This window comes from Gossypium arboreum, chromosome 6 (assembly GCF_025698485.1).
Source record: "Gossypium arboreum isolate Shixiya-1 chromosome 6, ASM2569848v2, whole genome shotgun sequence".
NCBI classification, from domain to species: Eukaryota; Viridiplantae; Streptophyta; class Magnoliopsida; order Malvales; family Malvaceae; genus Gossypium; species Gossypium arboreum.
The window spans coordinates 15,320,025-15,335,658 of record NC_069075.1 but is presented as its reverse complement, the minus strand read 5'-3'; the positions used below and the strand labels follow the sequence as shown (position 1 = coordinate 15,335,658).

The 15,634-nt window shown below is 34.4% G+C and overlaps 1 pseudogene; it reads left to right on the top strand.

The window, feature by feature from the left end:
- Nucleotides 1-1,263: 1,263 nt before the first annotated feature.
- Nucleotides 1,264-4,706, top strand: LOC108484957 (cysteine-rich receptor-like protein kinase 44; annotated as a pseudogene).
- Nucleotides 4,707-15,634: the final 10,928 nt, after the last annotated feature.

The following is a 15,634-nucleotide window of genomic DNA, read 5'->3' as shown; positions in this document are numbered from 1 at the left end:
CAAAAGATTTTAAGAATTCCATCCCCTAAAAATTCTGGTTCAAGCCAGGTGGAATTTACGTGGAGCTCAAAGGTCATATTCATCGCTTGTCTTGCTAATTAATCTGCACATTGATTACTTTTTCGAAACACAAACTTAATTACTTCCCATTCAATCCATAATTTTATGGAATCCAAAGCGCACTTGAACTTATTTACGTGAATGTCATGAAATTTTCCAATTATTTTACCTACTCCACCATCAACAATGTTTAGGGTGCTCCACATTTATTAGTGATTAAAATTCGATGGAAAATAACATGAATTAAAATCTAATTATTTCAACCTTTTAATATTTTTTTATGAATTATAATAATAGGACAAATTCTAAACAATTAACACAATAATACGACTCAAACTCAAGTTACATCTAGGACGGTGAACACTCTTAACTATCAAATCATCACATGGAATTCACTTTTTAATATTTTATTAATAAAAAAAATATGAAGGTGAAGTTAAAATTGATTCACTATGTTTATTCCACTTATTGCGAAGTTCAAAGTAAGGTGGAAGTTGGTTATAATATCAAATATTATTGACTACCATTCAATTCTTGAAATGCAGCGTCAAAGAGGACATGTGGGGGCATCCATTTCATTGAATTTATTTTCCACTTACTTATTACAAATTACTTGAATTGAATTAAAAAAGAAATTAAATTTAATTAAGTAATTATAAAATTGAATTTGATCAAGTTAAATTTAAACTTAGTAATATTTGGACTTAAGGGCATAGTTAGGGTGGCAGTCCCCTAAAATAGAAAAATTTTCATTTAAATCTTTTAAAAATTTTAAAATTTTAAATTAGTAAAAATAAATTTATACTTTGCCCCTTAAAAATGATAAAAATTTAATTTAATCCTTCAAAAATTATAAAGATGTAGGCTATTAAAAATTACAATATAATTTCGACTCTTCCTAAATTTTTTTTGGCTTCGTCCATGCTTGGATCAAATAGCTCGTAAGCCTTATCCAACTTTTCCATTTTTAATATTTTTATATTATTAAATTACATTTTTAATATTAAGCGTAGAGCTCAAGCTCGAATTTGAATGCTTATAAGCTTAATTGAGATTGAATACGAAAACTAATAAAGGAGCTCAAACAACTCCATTATATCTCGAGCTGAACATAAACATAAAAATAAATGTTCACTTATGCTTGAACCAAATATTAGGCTTAAAATCAAACTTATCAATATTTGAAAATTTTATTACACCCCTAATCCCATCTCTCCATTCATTAATGACCCAAAAAGATATTCAACTTTACTGGTATCTCTTAGCTAGGTCCATAAAGAATCTGGCTTTTCTTATTCCAAATGGAGTGGACGAGGATGAGATCACGGTGATATATGTGGCTCTAAAAAGCGGAAACGTCTTCGCTGGTGCAGAAAATTTGAGTCTAGCCAATTGATTTTTCATCAACTGCTTTACAATGAAGATTATTCAAATTTACTTTCATTTTTGGATAGTGAATTTAGACTTTAAATTCGTTTCTCAATTTTTTATTTTAATATTTTTAATTTATTAAATCCTAACATTATAAATATTCCACTCGTTACAAGAAAAACAAAAGAAAAACTAACAAGTGATTGTCAACATTTTTGTTGAAGTATGGGTGGACTTTTTGCTTTACCTAATCTCATATTTATCATAGCCTCTTTTCAAGCAGAATAATTGATTATCATAGCCTCTTTCCAAGTAGAATAATTGATTCCAGCAAGATTATAGTTTTCAGATTTTATAAGTGAAATTAATGGGATGAAATAAATTTAAAAACCAAAATTTCAGTGTTGAATGAAGATTGAATCTTTTATTACAGGATTGATGATGGCTGCTGATTCCTTCACCAAAATCTGCTTTCTGGCTTTGTTTCTTCCAACCTTTAGCTTCGCCAGTTTAGCTGAATCAAAGCTCTTGAACTACTACTGCTCTAATGCAACCACTTTGACCGGAAACGGCGGCTACGCCGCCAATATCAATCACCTCTTCTCTTATCTCTCAACTAACGCCACCGAACACGACGGCTTCTTCAACACCACCGCGGGACAGGAGCCCAGCATGGTGTATGGTCTCTTTCTCTGCCGTGGGGACGTCCACCCTGAAAATTGCCGTGACTGCATCAACCTTGCTGCTACCGTTGCACCTCAGCTTTGTCCTAATCGAACTTGGGCGATAATTTAGTACGAAGAGTGTATGCTACGTTACTCGAACCAGTCAATATTTTCCTCCATGGCTGAAAAGCGTAGAGTAGATATCTGGTATGATACTAATTATGCCACTGAACGAGAACGTTTTAACCGGCTTGCAGTAACCGTGATGCAAGAAATAGCAAGTCGGGCTTCAAATGCTACACAGGGGGCTAAAAAGTTTGCTACAAAAGAGGCAACTTTTACAGTGTTCCAAACACTTTATAGCCTAGCACAGTGCACACCCGACATTTCAAGTGAGGATTGCTACCGATGCCTCCAGGATGCTATTCGGGACTTGCTAATTCATAGCAATGGAAACACATCAGGATTTGGCTTGCACCCTAGCTGTACTGTACAATATCAGACTGCCTCATTCTATAACCTAGTATTTAACAAAACTAAAACAGCTGGGCCACCAGTCTCGCCGCCAGAAAAGCCACTTCTGCTTCCTCCACCTGCTCCAGGTCAGTGTAATAAAATTTTGGTAAATAAATAATGATTTTATCTTCAAACAAAGAAAAGTAATAAACCGTTCTCCTTTAATCAGGTAAAAAGGGGATGTCATCACAGATGGTGATTAAAATCGTGGTTCCAACAGTGGGGTTCTTGGTTTTGTCCACTATCTTGTGTTGTTTTCCAGGTTGGAAAGCAAGCAAGAAACTGATTGCGCGAAGAAACAGATATGGTAAGACAAAATAGTCTAATACATAATATGAATCATATAACTCAAAACTTTCGCATTATGCCTATTTGGTTCATATATGTATATACAATCTTGTGTAGATGGAAGTAAAATCAGGGCTATGAAATCTCTGCAATTTGATTTGAGTATAATTGAAGCTGCTACAAACAACTTCGCTGAAGTTAACAAGATTGGTGCTGGTGGATTTGGCAGTGTATATAAGGTGAGGAAAATTATATTATCATATAAAATTATTTCCACTCTTTTTGGTTAAAGATTTAGAGATAGCCCCAAGGTTCCTTGTTTCATAAAGAACTATTTGTTTCAAATGATTAGGGTATACTTACTGATGGACAAGAAATAGCTGTGAAGAGACTATCAACAAGCTCAGGTCAAGGTGCTGATGAGTTTCAGACTGAAGTTGTATTGGTAGCCAAACTTCAGCATCGCAATCTTGTGAAGCTATTAGGGTATTGCCTAGAAAGAAAAGAGAGGATACTTGTCTATGAATTTGTGCCCAACAAATGCCTTGATCACTTTATATTTGGTTTGGCCCTTTCACACATACATATATGCATTTAGTTTTAACCAAAAAGAACCTATCTGTTTATATCCAATTGATCATGACAAACTACATTATTTTTTTTCTTATGATCTTGCATTTCAGGTCCCGAAAAACAGACAGTTAGATTGGCCCCAACGATACAAAATAATTAAAGGGATTGCTCGAGGGCTTTTATACCTTCACTCAGATTCACGCATCAAAATCATACACCGTGATCTTAAGGCTAGTAATATTTTGTTAGACGAGGACATAACCCCTAAGATTTCTGATTTTGGTATGGCAAAGATTGTTGGGGAGAATAAAAGCCTACAGCATACCAAGAGAATCGCCGGCACATAGTAAGTTAATTACCAAGCAATTACATTTTCCTTTTACTCAGGTATCATGTAAATCTCTGTTGCATTATATTGAGAAAAAACCTATTGAGTTTTTGCTTCTTTACTAAGGCTTCTATGTTGTAGTGGTTATATGTCTCCAGAATATGCTGTGCATGGACGATTCTCTGAAAAGTCTGATGTATTTAGTTTTGGTATTTTGATACTGGAAATTGTATGTGGCAAAAGGAATACAAGTTTCTGTCACTCTGCATATAGCGATAACCTTCTAACCTATGTAAGTCCTAGATGAAATTCCCATTTCTTCTTATAAAATTGGATCCTTGTATAAAATGTGTTACTCTGTTTTTTTTCCCATCGGAAAGATGGATACGGGAATATACATTTAAAAGATCTGACTATATCTGGATCAAACACTTGCGTGTAATGAGAAGTGTTAATTGGTGACTGTTTGCAGGTATGGAGACAATGGAAAAATGGGAAACCAATAGAAGCGATGGATTCAGCCTTAGGAGATTCTTATGTAAGCAATGAAGTTGTAAGGTGCATTCACATCGGCTTGTTGTACGTTCAAGAAGATCCAGAAGCAAGGCCAACAATGGCGAGAGTGGTTCTCATGCTTAGCAGTTCGTCGGTTACTCTACCATTACCTCCGCGAACGGCATTCTATTTTGGCACCATAACAAAAGGAAAGCCTTCGCGTACAAATTATAAATCTGATCAATCAACAAGTATTGTGTCATCCTCCTCAGCCACAGTTAATGAGACATCCCTTACTGAACTATTCCCTCGATAAATCCGATCAGCGTATATTCATTGTGTAATGAATGGTCAAAATGAAGCAATATCATGCGAATATCAAATATACTTCTTCCACTTTGATATTTAAAGGTGAGATTTGTTTAGTAAGATAATCTTAATTAAAATCAATCACTATGTCAAAAATAATTAACTCAGTGATTAAGTCAACTCAATTAACTAACTAATGGAATCCAAATGTAAACCTTTACATAAATTACACAACTGACGCCTCATTGGCAATAAGTCAATTTTATTTTATATGTGGTTAGTTTTAATATTTTTAGAGCAATAGTTAAACTGGTTAGTCATTGATTCCCAATTTTTCCGGTTTCAATTAAATAATATTAAAAGTTTATAAAAAATAAATATATAAAAATCTTATAAACCATAATTGTTCCAACAATTTCCCCTTTAGCAATTTTTGAACAAAATCAATAATAAACATCAACCCAATGTATCTACCCAAAGTATTTGTAACACCCCACGCCTGACTCGTCTGTTGGATCCGAGTATGGAGCGTCACAAATGGACTGGGTTCTCCTAGTCTTAGTTTTGCTAACTTAGCTGCTATAAAATAGTCTAAAAATAAACTATATAATAATGAAAATAAAAAAAATATATTAATTCTTACAACTAAGACCTTAAGTCATTAAGTATTGGGCCCCTCAAATATCTGTTCCAAATCCATCTATTTGTATACAGAGAAACTCTTAACATTTAGCTAAGGACTATATGTCCTAAAAAATCCAGATTCTAGGGATGCTATTTGGCTTCGTTGTTATAGATCTTGAGGAGAAGCCACCAATGGTACCCCCTTCCTATGTGCATGACTTGATCCAACAGCGATCCTCAATCTCCATTCTATCTGGCTTGGTCCCTCTTCTGAGTCCTCAATCAACCTCGCAATTTCTGTGAATACCAAACAACTCTTGTAAGTTCAAATGAACATAGTAAGTTCCATCACTACACTGTAATTTAACCCTATCGCACGGGGGTAACAAATAAAAAATAAAAAAAATATAAATATAACTCCCTACTTGCTTAAGGCACGTTTCTTTGTCAGGGTGGCGGACTTGTAACACCCCTCACCTGTATCCAACTCCGGGACAAGGTTCGAGGCATTACTAGACTTAAACATTCACAATCATACAAAACCGGGTCACCAAATTTCACCCAAAATTAAAACTTTTCAAACACATGCATATCGTCCCTTATACAGGCATTCGAAGCCTATAACATACATCGGGGTGGTTCGGGACTAAACCGAGAACTTTGAAAATCCTGGGGCAACTTAACCAATTTTCTTGCTTTGGAGAGTCACATGCCCGTGTGGGTTCTGTCGTGTAGTCACACACACCCGTGTGGCTTGGGACACACCCGTATCTTCAGCCCGTGTAACTCTCTGTTTGTGATGTCAACAACCGTTTAAGGGCACACGGCCAAGGCACACGTCCATGGCCAGAGGCCGTGTCCTCCACACGGCTGTGTATCTACCCGTGGTGTTAAGACTTAGGCTAATTTCCAAGCCTTTTTGTCATTTTTACATGCACACACATACATTTGACCTTGTCATCTATTTAATCACTTATACCACATAACAAGACATTAACACATACCATGGACAAATAGGCTTACAAGCCAAAATCATTATAAGCCACATCTCATGGCTATAATCAACAAATCAATATAAGCCAATACATTTGGCTAATCACAACAACATCCATCATAGAAAAACTAAGTCCCTATACATGCCACTCACTTGAAAACATTTAACATACACATGCCAATACTTCAAGGATAATGGCTCGATAATGTGATGCTGCCTCCGACGATCTCCAACCCCGAGCTGACCTGACAAAACTAAAAGAAATGGAAAAGAGGGAGTAAGCTTTACGCTTAGTAAGCTCGCATGAAAATAATAAGCAATGCAATAACATGCTATTTTCATATTCTTTCTATTTATTCAAATTCTAGTTAAGCTATTTTCTCGAGTCACAATCATTAAATTATTTATATCTAGAGCTACGGAACTCCAAATTAAGATCTGTTAATTTTCACTAAAACTAGACTCACATATATTCTTACCATATAATTTTCAGAATTTTTGGTTTAGCCAATTAGTACAGTTTATTCTTTAAACTCTCCCCTATTTCTCTGCCCAATAGCTTCGACCTCTATCTACTAAAAATCAAATATCTCATTGTATGAGACTCGGATAATGTTCCTGTATCTTTCTCCTGAAAGTAGACTCATTAAGGATTTTAGTCATATGATTCCTAACTCATAATTATTTTTGTACAATTTCTAGTGATGTTCCAAAGTTAGAACAGGGGATTCCAAACTCATTCTGACTCTATCTCACAAGAATTAAAATATCTCATCATATAAGATTCCTTTACTAGCACCATTTCCTTTATATGAAACTAGACCCAATAAGCTTTAATTTCATATTATATTTAGTCTCTAACTCAATTTCCACTATTTTTGGTGGATTTTCAAATTAGGACTAATGCTGCTGTCCAAATCAGTTTTGGTACAATATAATGATCACTATCATAAGATCATTTCCAACTAATCATGAACTTACCATTTTATGGATCGCTTACTCATTTTTCACAATAGAGCTCAATATAAAAGTCATTATTTCTCATGGGCATACTTAGTCATGCATTCCAAGTAAAGGATAATTCCCTATCATATGCACTCAATCATCAAATTAGTCTCATGGCAAAACATCATAGTATTAATCTTAGTTGAGCTCAATGATTCAAGAATTTCCATTCTCATTTCTCATGTTGATCCCGTTGAATTTCTCAAGAATCTCGATGGATAGCCCATTTACCGTCAAATATGCAAGTGATCATTTTCAAGCACGCATTCCCGTGAACCTCACATCTTATGGCGGGATTACCAGTCCAGGCTAAATCCCTTGTGACGACAAACACTCTCAATGAGCTCGGATTTGAATTACCAGTCCAAGCTAAATTCAGACCCTATTCGGATTACCCGTCCGGGTTAAATCCATAATGCACACATATTCTTCGGGAGGCTCGATCACTCAAGGAACACCCGTCCGGGCTAGATCCTTTTTATAATTGAGATCAACGGATTACCAGTCTGGGCTAAATCCTTTTCTACAACACGTGTAGGATCTCAAGTCACATAAGTCATGGTTTATCCATTGAATTTCCCTTTTAACTTCAACCGGGACATTTATCATTTTGTCATTAATATTGTTAACACAATTCACAAATTTTCATGCCATCATTTTATACAACTATCATACATTCATAAAACATGCATTTAGGCATATTATGGGTTTACTTTAGGTTATTAGAACTTACTTGTCGGAATCTCGCCAGGTACAACCGTGTAGCAACTCATACAACCCATGTAATATTAATTTAACATTCAATTCATGTAACATTAATTTGCCATTCAATTTCACATGACACAACAAATATCACATTTTCCATATCATACATACCATCCATCAACTTCTCCTACACATATTAAATCATACAATTTATGCCATATCAATAGAGAATTTCAATTCAAGCATGGTATTGCATTATTATTAACACACGAACTTACCTCGGATCCAGAAACGACAATTTGCCATTTTAGTCCATAACCTTGTATTTTCTCGATTTAAGCCCGAATCTCAATTTCCTTGATCTATAATATCAAATTTAGCCTAAATATTAGTCACATTATTCATATGGGTCCAAAAATCATTTTTTATAAATTTTCACTTTGACCCCTAAACTTTCACATATTTTCACTTTTCCCCCAATGCTCGTAAAATGATTTTTATTCAATTTCCTTGCATTTCAAGCCTAGTCGAATCATTTTCATAACTATGGCAGCCCCTAATTTCCACTAAATCATCCTTTTATGACTAATTTATAACTTTTACGATTTAGTCCTTTTTAAGCATTTTTACCGAAAATCACTTAGCAAAAGTCTTTTATTACACATTGAGCCTTCATATTCTACCATTAAACATAAAAATACATGCATACCATTCATGAGTAAATTTTTAAACATAAACCCTAGCTTAAAATAATGGTAGAAATGAGTATAGCATGTTATCGGGATTTCAAAAATGTAAAGAACATCAAAAATGGGGTTTGAATGCACTTACTATTGAGATTGGAAGCTTGAAAACCCTAATCATGTCTTATTCCATGCAATATTCGGCCATATGTAGAAGATGGACAAGAAATTTGGCTTTTATTTTGTCTTTTAGTTCATTTAATGACCAAATGACCAAAATGCCCTTTTAGCCATTCTTTGAAATTTTATCCATCCAAGCCCATTTTTGTCCAAAATTTTAGAACTTGGTAAAATTGCTATTTAAGACCCTCTAATTAAAAATCCAATTCAATTTCATACTAAAAACTTCTAGAACTCATATTTTGTAATTTATTAAATTTCTTCATGAAATTTTCACACAAGCATGTAAACATATCATAGACCTTATAATAATCATAAAATAATTATTTCTACTTTGGATTTGTGGTCTCGAAACCACTCTTCCGACAAGGCCCTAATTTGGGATGTTACAGGACTCCACTCAATCCTCTGAGCTACTCAACTCATTTTAAGACCTTTCTTGGACTGAACTCTCCTTTTAACTGTAACCTAGACACCTTGCCACATCCACAAGTCCTATTCTTACTTCTTGTGTTTTCTTTCTTTCAAGTCCTATTCTTACTTCTTGTGTTTTCTTTCTTTCATACACCTAACACTCAGAATATTCGAAGACCTTTATGGTAACTTTCTTAACTTTCTACCGAAGGATCCTTAGGACATACATTTTCTTTGACGGACTTCTTTGGTCGAACCAGTCCTTGGCAGACTCCCCATTCCCTTATGCTAATCTAGAAGGATTTGTTGATATTTCTGTATCGTGCTGACCTTCAGCATGATTCGCTACTCTGGCAGACCCGTTTTTATTCCACCTTCCAATAATCCACCCCTCACTCTAGTCCTTACTTGCAAACTCACCTAACCCATAAGTGAGTTAGTCTTACTCGCTGAACCAATAGGCTATTGCCCATGCCACTATACAAACTTGTCAGCCCACTTGCTCGTTTCCTTCATACAGGGCTATCATTGCGGCGATATGCCTGCAATAAACTTTCCTCAAAGAGGAATAGTCTTGACAAACATACTGTAACACCCTTAACCCATATCCATCGTCGAAATAGGGTTACAGAACATTATCGAACAAACAAAATAGTAAGCCATTCAATTCATATATCAATGCAATACATATTCTAATTTCATTCAAATACATTCATAACGTCCTTTGATCGCGTGATTTCGTGATAGGTTTTAAATATTTATAATTACTCATTCTTGAACTAACTATTATCGCGATGTAGGCAAGTGTACCTATCGAATAGTAGTATAGTTTTAGCAAGACCGGATTGTCGAACCCAAAGGAACTAAAAGTACTAGTAATGACTGTCTTTTTATTATCTAGCCTAAGAATAAAGAGGTTTTTGTTTTAACTAACTAATTATCTAAACTAAGGACGCACAGAGAATGGAATTGAGGAATTGCTTTTGGCAAAATCGATTGAATGAAGACAATACCTAAGGAAAAATCCACCTAGACTGTATTTGTTACTTTGGCTCCTAATCGGATGATTTATTCATTTAACTTGTTCCGTAGGGATCCCTAAGTTATGTTATTATCCCTATTCAAGACTAATAACATCTAATCCCTAGATTGAATAACCAAGACTTTTCTCTAATTAACACTCTAGGGTTGTATTAACTCGATCTATGGATCCCCTCATTAGGTTTCACCCTAATCCGGCAAAATCTTGTCACCCTATGTCTAGACGCGTAATCAACTCCGCTTAAATGACAAATGTACTCTTAAACAGGGTCTATCCTCCTCTGAATAATAGCTTATCTTGAATCGGTATCCTAGGATATCAAAACAAGAATTAAGAACACATAATTAAGAACAAGTCAAATATTTATCATACAATTCAGAAAATAATAACAACATTCATCTTAGGTTTCATTCCCCTTAGGTATTTAGGGGATTTAGTTCATAAATAAATAAGAAAACATCTTAGAATAATAAAGAATACAAAACATAAAGAAAACCCAAAACTCCTGAAGGGGAATTGAGGAGAGATCTTCAGTCTTGATGATGAATCCGGCTTCTGAGATGAATCAATCGGCTTTCTTGGAGTAATTCCTTACCCTCTACTCCGTTCTCCCCTTTCTTCCTTCTCTAGGGTGTATTTATAGGCTTTGGAATGCCTAAAAGCCCTCAAAATTAGCCTTTTCCGAATTGGACTCAACTTGGGCTCGGTAGGGACACGCCCGTGTGCGATTACTTCAGGTTGTGCTCGAGCCTGCCAAATTGACACGGCCGTTTGGTTTGCCCGTGTGAGGAGGTCCAGGCCGTGTTGATTTCATACTTTGGCCCGTTTTTCGTTCCTTTCGCACTCCTATGCTCTCTTAAGTGTAAAACATGAAATTAAAGCATTAGGAGCATTGAATTCACCAATTCTAATGGAAAATCATCCATAAAATGTGTTAAACATGGGGTAGAAATATGTATAAATTACGGTTTATCATCCCTTAATCGAGCCCTTGAGTCCTTAAAAAATATAATAGAAACAATCCGAGACTAAATCAGAAATATTTAGAAAGTTTAGGAAAATTTTAGAAAAAAATACACTACAGGGGTCACACGGCCGTGTGGCTCACACAGCTGAGATGCATATCCGTGTCTCAGGCTGTGTAACATTCGAAAAGAAACCATTAACAACCTACAGGGGACACACAACCATGTTGCCTGGTCGTGTGTCACACACGGCTGAGACACACACCTGTGTCTTAGGCCATGTGAACAAGAAATAGGCCAAAATCAAGCATTTTCTTTCACTCAATTTCAACAAGTACCAATACAAAAAATGAACCTATGATCAAGGCACCAAAACATGCCAAAATATGCATAATAAGACCATTTCAATATACCATAAGTCCTTTCAACCAATATGCCATTAAGTCACCTCAATCAAAACTAAGCATTCATATTTACATTTGCATCAAAATGATCATGTTTTATCCAAACAACCTTAAATAAATTTCATATCAACACATAACCTAATTGACCACATTTCAACCATGCTAACACATACCACTTTGGCCATTTAACCCATGCATCAATTTGGCAATAAAAACACCAACCATCAAGGCATCAAATGCCAAAAGCACACCAACCATATCACCATATTTATAAGCCAAACATAACAACTAGTTTATCAAACACAAGTCCACCTACACATGCCATTATAACCTTGATCAAAACATCAAAAACTACTGATATAGTAGCTGGATAGTGTGATAGATCTCCGACAAGCTTCCAACCCGACTGACCTTCTTATAATCTGTAAAGTAAAAAAAAAACTACGTAAACAATGAATGCTTAGTAAGCTCGTATGAATATTAAACATAACATTTCATCATATATATGAAATTTATACGACAAATGTAAAGCTTTATCAATGCTACAAGATTTATCAAACTATAAAACTATCAACTTGCATATACTTTCTATTCATAACTAATAAGATCTTATAAGTTGTACTACATAATCATCAATCTTTTTTTAAAATGATGAATCATCTCACTTACTTACTTTCCATTTCATTTACTTAGCATAAACTTAATTACATTATCAATTCATGAATTAGTATGATTATCGATGACATAGTTAAATTCACCTTTAGCATAAGTAAACTTCTCACATATAGGTAAGTCCTTTAATTCATCAATCCTTTTATCTTATCACATTACATTTCAATTGTGAACTTACCATCTCATTACCTTTTCTCACCCGTTTTATTTGCATAACACAAGACATAAACATAAAATCAATCATAACCACAAGCTTGATACAAGCCTAATCATCATCATCAATACACAAGTTAGAACATTTATACACAATTCTTTTGGGATCAAGTACATGATAAATCATTTCATAAGAAATTACATCTTTTCATTTGCATAGTACAAGTATAAACACAAAAATTAACCATATTTATTCTTGTCATCCACAATCTCAACTGGATAATTGAAACATTCAATTCAAGCTTAAATATATGGTAATTCCATCAAAATCAATAAACAAGTTACCTTATCGAGATTTACAGTTAGACGAATTCATCTATGTTTAGATCAATATTCAATAAATAAAAAATCTTTAAAATTCATTAAACAGATTACCTTACCAAGATTTTCCATTCGAAGAACGACTAATGGATAAGAGTACATTGTCAGATCAACCGAACACACAAGAAAGAAGCTCATAAGAGCTAATCCAACCGAAACACGCCAAACAAAAGCTCATAAGAGCTGATCCAACCGAAATACGCCAAACAGAAGCTCATAAGAGCTGATCCAACCAAAACACGCCAAACGGATAGTATAACACGAGAGTTCGCAACAAATGCTGAACCTCGGTTTACTCGGGTAATATAAAAATATCTCCCTCCAATACTATCTCCATTCCAAACCCCCGTAACACACCAAATCACGATTGTACTCTGTCCCGCGTTCAATCCAAACCGAGCATCAAATTCAATATTATATTTCAAATTACCATTCATTAGCAATAATTAAAAATAAATAAATATATATATATGTTGTTCCATGTTAATTTACTCAACAATTCACATTGATATTAAATTCTAAACAATACGAACTTACCTGGCTAAATTGCAGAAATGTCAAAGTATAGGGGCATTTTGGTAATTTTCCATTTTCTTGATTTTCCACTTGATCTTGATGTAAATTAATTTAATTAATTTTATTAATTTAGATAGTAAAAAATTATTTTATGAAATTTAGTAATTTTTGATATTTTTACAAAATTACCCCTAACATTTTACTTTTATTCAATTTAGTCCCTAAGCCTAAAACATGTGCATTAACTATTTTTATTTCCAATTATATCAGCTGAATATTAATGGCACCCAAAAAATCTCACATTGTAATAATTTCACACCAAATGCTTGTATTTTTACTATTTTAACAATTTAGTCCCTAATCAATAAATTCATCGAAAACCACTTAACAAAATATTTTTAAATAACAAATAATATTTAAAATTCATAATTTAACATAAAAATCACTAGATTCATCAATGGAAACATTTAAAATCTTTAACAGTTTCAAAATCGAAGGTACGTGTTAGCTAGACCTAGTTGCAACAATCTCAAAAATACAAAAATTATTAGAAATGGGCTAAAACGGACTTACATGCATCATCCAAAGCAAGGCCAAAGCTTAAGTATTCTTTCATGGAGTTCGGTGATGAACAATGCAAAATGAGGAAGAAAACATTAGGTTTTCTTTATATTTTAAACCTTTTCTTTATTTTATTAATAAAATAACATATATATAACCTTAAAATTAAAAGAAATTAAAGCATCCACCATCCCACTATTTTAAGGATGGTTTAATTATCCATTAATGACATCCAATTATAACTCTTTAATCAATTAACATATTTAAATTAATAGCGATTTACTTTTTAAACTTTTACGATTTAGTCCTTTTACTTAATTAACTATCAAAACATTAAAATTTCTTAACGAAACTTTAATATCACCTTAATGACACTTTGTAAATATTTTTATAAATATTTATGGCTTGTTTTATAGAAACGAGGTCCCGATACCTCATTTTCTAAAATCACTTGACTTTAGGGTCTAACCATTTGAACTTAGTTAATCATTCAAATAACATAAACTACCATAACAAAAACATTTTAAAAACCATAATTTACTCGTAAATATTCATAAATAATATTTAAGAAATTACTTGTCGGATTTTGTGGTCCTGAAACCATTATTTTCGACACCACTGAAAAACGGGCTGTTACACATACTGTCCTCTCTCACTCTTCCATGCTTAGGTCAGCTCCGACACAGTTTATCTTTCTTCAATTCTTGTTGGGTCTTCACCCATGCCTTGTTAGCTTTCACATCTATCTCCACCACTTTCATCAACTTTGGCGGATTCCTCAAGATCCACTTGCCACTACTTACATTTTTTTTTAACTCTTCCACCACCTGCGTGGTTTCTCATACCTGTCACATAAATAATATACCCTTTTCTTGAGGTCCTAGCAAACTTTACGCATCTGTTCCTAGTGGACTCTATATGTTAACGTAGCTAAGCTATAGTCTTACACACTTCTTACCTCGTTTCCCTTGTCCCGACGGACTTACCCTGTGTTTACTATCCTGCTAGACTTACCTTTGTTCTGTGTTTACTGTCCTAGCGGACATTCTCTGGCCTATGTTTATTATCTTAGCAGAATTTATCTGTTCTATGTTTAGTGTCCCAATCCACTATCTCTGTTTTGTGTTTACTATCCCAATGAACTATCTATGTTTTATGTTTACTGTCCCAGCAAACTTTCTCTGTGGATGCTGTGGAGTCTTTCATCCACAGTCTGACATTGATTTGCTATCCCGACATACTATCTTAGGATGCCATGGAGTCTTCATCCATGGTCTTACCCATCGTACCTAGTTGTCATAGTATCTTTCATCTATAGTCTTACACCTTATACCTTATACCTTGTACCATGCTTCCATGAAGTCTTTCATCCATGGTCTTATATTACGTACCTCATTGATTGGCATAGCATCTTTCATCTATGATCTTACGCCATATATCATCATCATCGCGGTGTTGCTCTGAAGGATTAGTCGATACTATTATCGCGGTAAATACCTTTCTTGTAACACCCCGAACCCGAGACCATCGCCGGTGTCGGACACGAGGGGTTAGCAAGCCAAGTTCACTTGTTTTGCCCATCCATTGGATATTTCCAGTCAGGCTGGAAAAACTGCGTCACTGTCGCCTTAAAAATCATATCTCGAGTTTCAAAACTCGGAAACTGATTTCGTAAATTTTCCCTGAATTTAGACTCATATATCCATCCATGGATTTATTTCTAGAATTTT